At 41.1% G+C, this 12,787-nt stretch overlaps 1 non-coding gene across 1 annotated transcript; it reads right to left on the bottom strand.

The window, feature by feature from the left end:
• Positions 1-481: 481 nt before the first annotated feature.
• LOC119469628 lies at positions 482-619 on the bottom strand. Its single transcript, XR_005198466.1, has one exon. It is a non-coding gene; the product is annotated as a small nucleolar RNA SNORA51 (small nucleolar RNA).
• Positions 620-12,787: the final 12,168 nt, after the last annotated feature.

The raw sequence follows: 12,787 nt of genomic DNA, 5'->3' as shown, positions 1-12,787 counted from the left end.
GAGCACTTTGTGCTGCTGAAGTGTGCCAGGGCAGCTATTCTCACATTGCCCTTGGAGCACACAGCGCTGTACCCTTGCTGGGAGGCAGTTTGGCTCTCAGTGAGGAGAGCACAGGACTCGTCCTGTGCATTGACTCAGGGGGTCTTACCTCTCAGCCTCTGAGAGCCCCCAGTGATTTGTATTAGGTATCTATCCATCATGAAAACATTCTCATTCTCCACTGACAGATGAATGGTTGAATTCTATTTCCGTGCAATGGAATATTACAGCAATTACAAATGATGATAAGATGTTTTGTGCAAGGAAAAATGCATGTAAGTGAAAACAGTATGATGTGAAATAGTGTGAACTCAGTTATGTAAAAATAAGTAAACTAAAATAGACTGAAATAAATGATATGAAAATGTTATCACTGGTTGTCTCTGGATGATACACATGTGACCAGACTTTATTCATCTTTATAGTACTTTCGTCTTCAACTTCATTTCCCTGCATTTACAATACAGACCAGGCACACACAGGACCTGGGCTGCGGTGCACATGGTATAGGTTTACTCCGCTTCCTCTTTCTCTGCTTCAGTCAGTATAAGAAGACAGCCTTGGTAAGCACCAGGAGGCCTCATCGTATACTTTGCTGCATCTAGCAAATTGTACACAATTATTTAAATAATGATAGTTCTGACCCCTTCATGTAAATGGCAATATTGCAGTTTTCATTTGCCCTCACATTTTACTGTTTCCAAAGTGCTATCACACATTATCATATCTAATTTTACCACAACCCTGAGAGAACAACAAAGAAAAAAAAAAAGCATACATTTTTAATGGAAAGGAGATTAAAAAAAAAAACAAACCCATCCAACTACAAACAACCCATGAATATATTGACATTTCCAGATAGCATCTCCATCTTCTTCCTCCTGTTCCCCTAATTAATCCTGCTGTTCACTAAGTACTCTAACAAAGGTAAAACATACTAATCTCTTCTCAATTAGCATAGTTTTCTGTTTAGATTTTTAATTACAAATTACAAATTTAAATACAAATATTTTAAATTATAAATACAAAGAGTATTATTTTGGGTTTTCTCCAAGCTTGGAAATCTAGCATTGTTCTACCAGAAAATGCTTCCTGCATTTCAGCTAAGGCATTTAGAAGTCCACATTGGGTCAGAGCCCGCCTACTTCCCGAGCAGCTGTCTCTTCTCCCTGCCCGCATGCTCCTCTGAAGGCTCAGCCCTGAGGGGTAAGGGTGGGGTTGTTGGGGGAGTCTCTAGGACCCTGGGACTCAACACTGGAGAGATCCCAGTCATGCTGGGTGCTCTTCTTCCCTCAACTCGTGTTCTGTACCTGCTTAGTCTTGTTGCAAGCACCCAAATCCTAGCTTCTGCAGCACCCTGAGGGCTGGGGACTTGACTCTTACCATCCGCCTCCTGCTTCACTGCCCGTTTACTGGAGAAGCTGCAGTTTGCCTCCTATGCTTAACCTGGTGACAGACACCCCCTTATAGTACCTTCACGATGACTTCTTTGATTCTGCCTGCCTGCACCTGTGTGCTTCTGGACTATTCATCTCCACGCTTGGCCCTGCCTGAGACTCCTGCAGGTCAGCATCTGACTGGTAGATGCTGGCCAGTTTACCTGAGCTGACTCTGACGTATGCACGGCGTTGCTATTCACTAGATACAGAGTTCCATTGGTGCAGCACACTTTCTTGCAGCTCCTCAAGCTCTCTCTCCTTGCCGGAGGCCTTGCTGACCCTTAGGGCCTGGGCAGATCCAATTCCAGATTCTGGAATCTCCCTACGGGCCCTACCTTATTGCAATGTACCGGGTCAGGCCACCAGATACTGCACTTTGAAAAGACGATGTTTTGAAGTTGCTAACTGCTTGGAGTACTGTGGTGCTGCAGGCTGCCGTCAGCTGGAGGTGCGGGGAGCGGAGATGCCTGAACTGATCTAGAAAATGCTTAGGAGTAGAATGCTCTAATGTGAAAATCAATTTTAAAAAACCCACTGTTAAAGACAGTTCAAAATGTGCTGCACTTTCTACCCGTAAGCAATCTCAAGTCCAGAAAAGGAACGTGGGATGAAAGTTTTAGTTTCTGTCTCTTAGCAGATAGGTCAGGGCAAGTGGAAAGAAAACAGAGGCAGGAAAGAGTGGCTGGGGCGAGCCTGCAATGCTGCGTTTTCCTGGGGTTGCTTTAACATCTCGCGATGAACTGGGTGGCTTACAACCATGCAGATTTTTTGTTCTCTCACAGTTCTGGAAGTTAGCAGTCCAAAATCAAGGAGTTGGCCTGAAGTTTCCAAGGAAGGATCTTTCCTTGCCTCTTCCAGCTGTTGGTGGCCCCAGGCAGTCCTTGGCTTGTACAGCGTCACTCCAAGCTGTGCCTCCACCTTCAGATGGCCGCCTTCTCCCTGTGTGTCTGTCTTTGCATGACATCTTCCTCTTTTTATAAAGACACCAGTCCTAGTGGGTTAGCACCTGCCCAAATGACCTTGTTTTAATTTGATTATATCTCCAGAGACCCTATTTCCAAATAAGGTCACATTCACAGCAGGATAGGACTTCAGCATGTCTTTCTCTGAGGACATCTTTCAACGCATAACAGCTGCCTCTGGTCCAGTCTTTCTATCCCCTCTTCAGCAGTGTGACCACCGGCAAAACTTCTGTGCCTGTTTTCCTGGCTGTAAAGTGGTGCCTTCTTCTAGGATTGTTGAGAGAATTGAATGAAACCATGCTTGGCAGAGTATCCTGCTCATAGAAAGTGCTCCATAGGGGTTTAGCTTTTATGGCTCCTAGCTTGCAGTCTTTTGATTTCATAAGCTAGTTCTTGGAGAAATTGAGGAAGTGAATGAGCCACACACAAAAGTAAACACTGTTGATAGGACAGGTGGTTAACTCTTTCAGTACCACAAAACACATTCTGACTTACCTGCACACAAGTTTTGCTTACAAGGTTGTTGTCAGCATTAATTTTGCTCCAAGTATTTGCTTGATTATATTCTCTTAAGCTACTCTTTGCAGCTGACCTATAACAGAAATAAATGAACTAACTAGAGATACTTTCTTCATTGGGCTTCTATCTAGAGCTAAGCTTTACTTAGGCTTTCAAATTGTAAGTAAATGCAAAGTAGCTCTCCCGGGAAAATTCCAGAGAATGTAGGCCTTGGGCTGTTCTAAGCAAATATGGCCCTCCTTTTAGGGTGGAGGTCTAAGAAATGTAGATTATGCACTGCCTAGTTCCAGGGACACCATTCATATCATGGTCTGTGCGTGTGCATGGACAAGCCTGCTCCTCTGAGTGAGGTAGCCATGGGTCCTTTCTGGGGTTCAGTTAAGTTGTAACAGTGGCATTGTCATGGTGTGAAACTTCTTATACTCCTAGTTTCATTATTCAATGAGAATAGGATTCCTGAGATTCTAAACCATATTCTGTAACTTTGGAAAATACATGTGTATATAATATTTTCCATAAAATTAAAACCTTAGAGTGGACTTCAAGTCAAACTGCTATTTTTTTCCCTGCTTTATCTTTGTGAACTTCGTATTGTCAGTTTTCCTAGCAGTTGACAAAAGTGGACAGTTTTGGTGGCATATCTGATTTTGGAAGTAAGTGCAACAATTTGAAAGCCTAAGTAAAGCTTAGCTTTAGATGGAAGCCCAATAAAGGAATTATCTCTAGTTAGTTCATGTATTTCTATTACAGGTCAGCTGCAAATCCAAAAACACAATTTTGAATTTGTATGCTCATTAAATGACACCAATAATCTGAAATGCTGGTCATGAGAACTGTAGATTTCATTTTGGAATCTTTTTTTAACTTAATTTGTATATAGGTCTCTTGACGTTTTGGGAATTTTGTTCTAAGACATGTTGAAGCTGTGCTGTAGTTATTGGGTTTATGAGTTGTTGGGGTATTATTTATTTTTAATGTACTCTGTTCTTTCCTCTTCCCAAAGCAAATAATCAAGAATTAATGTTTAACTTTAAGTTGGATTCACTCATTTTATATTGAAAGTTATTATTACTTTAATTCATGTTTATTTTCCCTGAAGCCTTGATGTATCTTTGGGAAGATACACTTTTTTCATGCATTATTTTCCTTTTCAGCATCAATTGCAGGTATTACAATCACAACAAGGAACATCTTTTGTACATATTATGTGCCAGGCCCTGTGCTGCCTGCTTTAGATGAATTATTATTACAATCATTTTATTTTTATGTCCACATTAGACTTTGCATCCCATCTATCATAGCTCACATTTTATAATCAGGACCTGAGACTGGGAAAATAAACTTGCCAAGTGGACACATTTAAAAGTCAGGGAGCCAAGCGCTGAACTCACATAGTCTCTGACTCTGGAACTATGCTCTGAAGCCCTACATTCTTGATATTGAATATATAGGAACATCTTTGCATTTGAGGACAGAAACGCACATATAGCCCAGAACTTTTCAGTGATTCCAAAGACTTCTGTATTTTCACGTAACAGAACTTTTGGGGCCACAGATTCGCTTTGCACAATCTCTTTTGTTCAGGAGTACATGCATGCTAATTTGCTCAGGCAGTAGCTAAAAGCAATGGGAGATATCCCAACAGGGCTCCATATTGCAAGAGAAATTAGTGTGGATTTAAAAATTAACAGGCTTTGAGTCTGGGCACAGTGGCTCACGCTTGTAATCCCAGCACTTTGGGAGGCCGAAGCGGGCAGATCACGAGATCAGGAGTTTGAGACCAGTCTGACCAACATGGTGAAACCCCATCTCTATTAAAAATACAAAAATTAGCCAGGCATGGTAGCACATGCCTGTAATTCCAGCTACTCAGGAGGCTAAGGCAGGAGGATTGCTTGAACCTAGGAGGTGGAGGTTGCAGTGAGCTGAGATTGTGCCACGGCCCTCCAGCCTGGGTGACAGAGGGAGACTTCATCTCAAAATAAATAAAATAAAATAAAATAAAATAAAATAAAATAAAAACAGGCTTTGTATGCAGATAACCAAGAATCAGCTGACTTACCATGAAGATGAATACTGTGGCCCCAAAGCATGTATGTTAGAAAGTAGGATATTACGTGGTTTTCTGTAATTAGTAATACCAAGGTCAAATCAACTTAGATAACTGGCTTAAAAGTTAAATAACTTGTTTGGCTTCAGGTAGTTCTCAAGTTTTTAAATACATGCTATAAGCACTGCAGTTTACAGGAGAAACAAGAAAGGAGTATTAGTGTTTTTGCAATGTTCCCAACCAGCGTTTACTTATTTACTTATTCCCACAGGGAAAGGTTCATTGTAATGCACCCAGGGATGTGTGGTAGATTTTTCCAGTGCAGCAGGTAGGATGACCTGGATGGTAAGGAACAGAAAATTGAATGCCGACTGGTTTAAACAATAAAAGCTTACATAATTGAAAAGATTAGAGGTATGGTGTGCTATAGAATTCGATTGATTTAGCCACTCTCTAGGTCATTTAGGTTTTCCTTTTTTTCCTGTCTCTGCCAAACAAGATTGGACTTTGGAGCTGGCCACAGGGCAGATTCCCCCAACTCCCCAGCAGGGTGGCAATCAGAGAATGCCAGAACAAACATTGGGTAATTTTTAAGAAGAGCGACTTGGTATATGTGTGCCCCAACAAATATCCACCACAGCCAGTGACCTGGATATGTGTAATTTAAATTAATGAATTTATCCATCCTCTCTCTTCTCCCCCTTGTAGGTGTTAATAGTCTACATGTAATTTGTAAAAGTTTCCCCCCTCAGATATTTTTGGTGAATATTTCTGTAGTTGTCCCTAAGCATAGAAAGATTTTCCAGCTAGGATACTAAGAGGCACTGTGTGGCATATTTCAATTTCCCATTACCAATTTCATAGACCTGATAAGATACTGATGTTGGCTACTAACATCAAAGAATGTTTTCTCATTTTCTTAGTGGAAAATGAATGGAATGAGTCATTCAAATGAATTCTATAATGGTTCATTGCTATATGGTTCTTATTGATACTTAATATTATTTTGATATTAAATGATGTTTAAATATCATTATTTTGATATTAAAGTGGAGGTAAATGGACTTCTGTCATATACTTTTTCACTTTGCCACTTCACAGTTTTCCTCAGTTCTCCGCATACTGAAGGGGCCTGGTGTGGTGGCTCACATCTGTAATCCTAACACTCTGGGAGGCTGAGGAGGGCAGATCACTTGAGACCTGGAGTTCCAGACCAGACTAGGCAACATGGCGAAACCCTGTCTCTACTCAAATACAAAAATTAGCCAGACATGGTGGCGCGTGGCTGTAATACTCCCTACTCTGGAGGCTGAGGCACAAGAATTGCTTGAACTCAGGAGGCAGATATTGCAGTGAGCCAAGATCATGTCACTGCACTCCAGCCTGGGTGACAGAGCAAGACTCTGTCTCCTCCCCCCCTCCAAAAAAGGTGCCAAAGGATGTTTTCTGGAATGACAGGCTGGAACTTTAGACAGCAAGAAAAAGAAAGCTAAGGGCATACTTTGCGTGTTACATGGTTGCTCATTTCTGGCTAAGGGGATTTCTTCTCGGAAGTGAAAAATATCTTCAGACAACTTGGTTCACGTGGTGATTGTCCTGCTTGCCACGTTGCACCAACTGATATTTTCCTCTTTGGGTCAGTAAATCAACCAAATGCCCTCTGTGTGCAAGGTATTTTGTGTGGTTTCGAAGTTGAACAAAACTTCCTTTTAGAAATGCAGCCTTCCTGGTCTTTCAATCTGGTCAGGGAGATGAGACAGGCACACAAATAACCACAATACAAAGGACCAAGGGGAAAGCTAGGTTCAGAAAAAGGGCCGTGGGCTTCGGAAGAGGGAAGGAAAGATTCCTGGAGAGATTAGTAAAGTCTTGTGTGCAAGGGGAAGGGAGAAGAGGGGGATTTCAGACAGAGCAAGTGTTAAGAATCTCGAGCCTAAATGTTGTGAAGCAGTTAAAATACAAATATATATATATATATATATATATATATATATAATATTAGTGACTTATTATTGTTTATTAAATCACCACAAAACTTAGTGGCTTGACCCAAGAAGAATCATTTATTCTTTCATAATTTTAGTGGGTGAGGAACCCTGGAGCAGCTTAGACAGGTGGCTCTGGCCAACGGTCCCTCATGAAGTGGTGGTCAGATGTCAGCTGGGGCTGCAGTCATTTGAAGGCTGGGCAGGGGCTGGAGGACTTGCTCCAAGGTAGTGTGCTCCTGTGACTGGCAAGCTGCTGATGGCCATGGATGTCTCTTGGGAATGCTTGAGTGTCCTTCTAGCATGGCATCTGGGCTCCCCTAGAGTGAAAGTTTGAGACAAAGACAGTCATGTGGCATCCCTTTTCTCTGACCTAGCCTTTGAAATCACATAGCATAGCTTCCCACACACTCTGTGTATTAGAGAAGAGTCACTAAGGTGGGTCTAAGGGGAGAGGATCTCACTTTTTAAAGGGAGGAACATCCAAGGATATGCACACGTGTTTTGAAACCAATACCATTCTTGAAAAAAAAATGGCAAGCAAAAACAATGGTTACATTGGTTTTTATTTAGTTGTTGTATCTCACAGTGTTTACTCATATTAGTTGGCACACCGTAGTTTTTTAGTTTTTTGATTGGTAAACTATGGTATATATAATGTCTTCATCTGTGAAACTAGTAACTTAAAGTAGAAATTGGCAATTTATCCCAGAGACATCTTACTACAGAAGCCTCCTGTAGAAGACAGACAAAGTAGAAGTCAGGGGCTCAGGCTGAAGTGGTGGTGGTGAAGGGGGCTGGCCCAGCCTTTCCTCAGTGTCTGGAAGGACCTCACAAACACCCTGGCTTCCGAGAATAGAACTCTCTGGAAGGCATTTCAGGAACCCATGCATTCCTTCTTGTGATTTTTCTTTTGAAATTCAGTTGTTCCTTTGAAGAAGGAACAAAAGAATTTCACATTGTTTTGCAAAATCCACTCTAATCGTAAGAATTTTCTGTATTATAAACATATAGTTGTGTAGCACTGAATGATGTTTAGTATCATTTCTTCCAAAACATTTTCTGTGTGTAGATGTTTGTGGGCAGAGGTGGGAAGTAGTTGAGGATGAGGAAGGGACTTTAATTTGATCAGAATCGTCTCCTCTATGGAGCATATTAGTTAAATACGTGCTTGGAGTGAACCATAACTCTGTGTTTAAAGCAGTAAAAGACATGAGCCACCATTCTCAGCAGTATCAAAACCGAAGACCTCTGTGACCATATGATCTGACACCATCATGATGTTCCTGCTGGAGTGGGGGAGGTAGAATTCTGAGAAGTGGAGAATGTGAGTGCTTTTGAATTAAGTCTCTTTGACAATTACCAGAATAATGGAAAAAGTTTGTGAACCAGACTAGGAAAAATATGCTCATTAGTCATAGGAATATTAGTTTTCTCAACATGCCAATATACTTCTGAGGTTCTCCCTTCTTCCTTGGCCCCACACACCAAGAAATGCCATTTCTGTAGACTATATGAATGAAAAGAGACCCTCTAATACAACAGAGAAATTGGAAAAGCTGAATACATTTTCTCTCTCTAACTTAATGTGCTTAAAGGGCAATAGACGGAAAATTAAATTTTATTTAAAGAATTTTGAGGATGAAAAGCACAAAGATATTAATTTTTCTCCACTGTCACTTTCCACTTTCATCACTGCTACAATTTATTATACCCACTTGTTCCTGGAAAAGAAAGAGCATAATAGCTTGCTACAGTGATTTCTTTCTAAAATAAAGTGTCGTAGGATGTTGAAAAACCAGAAGAAACCAATGGCTAGCGGTAAATGAAAGAAAGGGAACTTTATTTATTTGCAAGATGTGGACAGGCAATAATATTGCTCCTTGAATTCGTCCACTAACAATCCAGTATTAGTATCTGTGGGACTTCCCATCTAGAATATTAGTAAGGTAGAATTAGTTGCTACATCTCCATAATTATTTCTTAAAATGGCTTTCTGAGAGCCAGGAAAATGTTATACTACTTCTTGTTCCTACTTCCTGTTCTAGCTGTTTTGGGTTTTATTATGAAAATATGTAAGTGGAAGTAAAAGCCAAGCTCTTACTTAGCAGAGTGCCTGGCATGCAGTAAACATTAATTCTCCTCCTCCTCCTCTATTCTATGCCTTCTGCGCTGACCCCAGGATCCACAGAGAGAGGGTGACAAAAAGTGTCACAGCAGATAGCTCATGAATTGCATCCTTTTCATTAGTTAGCTAAAAACTCTTTCCACTCATGTCTTCTTCCCTTTGCAATTTTTTTTTCTCCAACAGGAAACTCATTGTTTTTTGTTTCTCTACTGAAAGGTGTCATGTTGCCTTCCTTTAGGGGTAGGCCAGCAGGCTCAATGATGGAACTTAGTTTTTTTTAGTTGTATTAATTTTCACTTGTTTGAATGAAGAAAGTGATTATAAACCTGGATCACTGTTCATTTCATTTTCATCCATGTATGTCATGCACTCATTCATTTGTTCATTGTAACGTTTGTAGAAGCCCCACTGTATAGGGTTGTGTGTGTGTTGAGGGGTGGGAGGGACTGGAGCAATAAGGTTACTGGAACCCAGGCATCCAGCCCTCTGTCCCTGCTTTTTTTTTGAGATGGAGTCTCACTCTGTCACCAGGCTGGAGTGCAGTGGCGTAATCTTGGCTCACTGCAATCTCTGCCTCCCGGGTTCAAGCGATTCTTCTGCCTCAGCCTAAGTAGCTGAGACTATAGGCACATGCCAGCATGCCTGGCTCATTTCTGTATTTTTAGTAGAAACGGATTTCACCATATTGTCCAGGCTGGTCTCGAACTCCTGACCTTGTGATCTGCCCGCCTCAACCTCCCAAAGTGCTGGGATTACAGGCATGAGCCACTGCACCTGGCCTTTGTCCCTGCTTGTTAGTGACTCACAGTCTGGGGTTGTGGGGAGGGATGGAGAGAAAGACATGAAGACAAGTAGATACTTTTCAAATAAGCATTTACTGAACCCTTGCTGTGATCAAGGAACTGAATCCAATTTTATGTGGATACCAGGTTTTACTAAACTTTTTTTTTCTTTCAAGGACATCATACTTTAGTAGAGGAGAGAAGATACATCTAATTTAGCAGAACTTTAGGGAGCTTTCTATGTGTCAGTCACCAGACTGCAGTAGTACTGGGGAGTTCATTTATTTTTATGTCAATTACATAAAATAATCCTTCCTATGCAAGGAAGGTAGAGACTATCTGAGCTAGAGTAATTACAGCAGGAATTGTAGAGGAAGTTGGAAGTAAAATAGTCATAGTAGTTAAGGCTTCTGACTTGGGAGTCAGATATATCTGGTTTTGAATCCTGGCTCCATTACTTAATAGCTGTGTGACTTTGGGGGAAGAAGGGGGGTAATTATCTTTTCAAGATTCAGTTTGTTATACGTAAAATTTTGATGCCACAAAAGAAATAGCACTCAAAGATTAAATCCTCTCAGCAAGGCAGTTTACTTCTATAGAAGGGTGTGGCTCACAGATGGAGCAATGGTAACTGCACATTTGGACAAGTGAGGAAAAGGGATACTTATGCCTGACGGGAGTCGCCCCTACTGCTGTGTCGTTTCCCTATTGGCTAGGGTTAGACCGCACAAGCTAGACTAATCCTGATTGGCTATTTTATAGAGAGTAGGGATCCGAGCTGGAGTGGCAGGGTGGGTGGTTTGGCAGGAAGAACGGTTACAGGCAGGCAGATCCGAGCAGGTAGCCAGGGGTGACCTAGGTCAAAGAAGGTGACCAGAGCATGTGACTGGATCAGGTGACTGAAGCGGGTGACCAGGATGAGTCAGGACGGAGCTGGGGGCCAGGCAGAACTGATGTAAACTACTGATTAGAACCGGAGAAGGTTGCTTACTGGAACTACAAGGAAGTTAGACTTTAAAATGAAGGAAAAATAACTGAACGTAATGACATAGTGATTCTTTGAAGAGAAATTTAGAACTCATTGTATCCAATAGTTTTCCTATTTGCAAAATGAGAATTATATTGATAATATTTACTGTGGTAGATGTTATTTTCCAAAATGGTCATACCAGTATATTTTATCATACATGATCTTACAATAGCCCCAAAAAACTCCTGCCATCTAGCAATAGGGCTTGTGTCCCTTCCATTTGATCTTGAGTGGAATGCTGCGACAGCTTTGACCAATAGAGCATAGCAGAAGTGGTACTACATGGCTTTCAAGGTTAAATCATAAAAAGGTTTATTCACCTCCATCTTGCTCTGCAGTGTAGCTCTTGGAACCTAGCCACCATGCTGTGAGGAAGCCCAAGCAGTCCACGGAGGGGACCAAGTGGGGAGAATTGAGGCTTCTGGCCCACAGGTCCAGTTGAGTTCCCAGCCAATAGTTAGCCTCCACTTTCCAGCCATATGAGTGACCATCTTCCGAGTGGATCCCCCAGCAAGCCCCAGTTGAGTTGCCCTGGCTGACTCTGCATGGAGCATAGACGAACCATACCTACCCAACCCTGCCCAAATTGTAGTTTCATGAGAAAAATAAAATGATATTGTTGTTATATGAGGCCAGTAAGTCTGGAGATGGTTTGTTATACATCAGCACACAATCAGGACACTTGCCATCTAAAGTTGCTAAGAGGAGTCAATGAAATAATACATAAAATTGGCATAAAATTAGTGACCCCCTAATGATAGCTCTCTTCATTATTATCGCTAGTTAAGAAAAGTTATTTCATAGATGTCAGCATTAGTTCAAAGTGAGGTCACAACCTAAAAAGCTACCCATGAACTTTTGGCATTCAGTAGGTTTTAGGAAACTAATTTTGTTCACTTTTTTTTTCACTTGCAAAACCTTGCTGTGTGTCAGCTTCCGGATCACCTTTCTGCTCGTATTGTGCTGAGTTTGTTCTGAACTCTGTGTTCTCTTGTTTCAGAGTTTCACTTAGGCTTTCTGTGTCATGGCCTGATGTGTAAACAATGTTTAAACTTCCAGATTATTTGTGAAATGTCAGGTTCAGGGCTGTTATTTTATTAAAAAACAAACAAACAAACAAAAAAACAAAACAGTTTTATCATTTTAAATGTACCGTATATTAGCATTAACTATATGTGCATTCTTATGCAACAGATCTCTAGAGCTTTTTAATTGTGATTGAAACTCTGCGCGTTGAACAACAACTTCCCCTTTCCCTCCTCCCCAGCGCCTGGCAGCTACCATTGTACTTTGTTTCTAAGAGATTGACTGTTTTAAATAATCCCTATAAGTATAATCATGCAGTGAGCGTCTTTTTGTGGCTGGCTTATCTCAGTTAGTGTCATGTCCTCAAAGTTCATCTGAGTTGTAGCACATGACAAGATCTCCTTCTGCTTTAGGCTGAATAATATTCCCTTGTATGTACATTCCTACCATTTCTTTATCCTTTCATCTATTAATGAATATTTAGGCTGCTCCTCCCTCTTGGCTATTGTGACTAATGCTGCAGTGTAGCTCTGCTGTTATTTTTTCCACTTCCCACCAATAGCAGAATCTTGTTGAAATGCATTGGAAAGACAGAGAGTAGGGGCTTATCTGAGTTCTTTGCCATTTTTTTTCCAGTGTGTCTTAGAGATTAATGCATAATGGTAGCCAGACTGCCCAGAATCTTCCTGGGGGTTTCAACTTCATTATGCCTATCTATTGTGTAACCCAGATGTGATTAGAATTAAACTTCTGCAGGGCTTTCCATTGCTTTCACAGCAGTTTTATAAGCATTATTTTATTGAACCCTGGCTGCATGATAGCTATTT

The sequence above is a fragment of the Cebus imitator genome, unplaced genomic scaffold (genome assembly GCF_001604975.1).
Source record: "Cebus imitator isolate Cc_AM_T3 unplaced genomic scaffold, Cebus_imitator-1.0 Scaffold749, whole genome shotgun sequence".
Classification (NCBI taxonomy): Eukaryota; Metazoa; Chordata; class Mammalia; order Primates; family Cebidae; genus Cebus; species Cebus imitator.
This window is presented reverse-complemented; position numbering and strand designations above follow the sequence as displayed.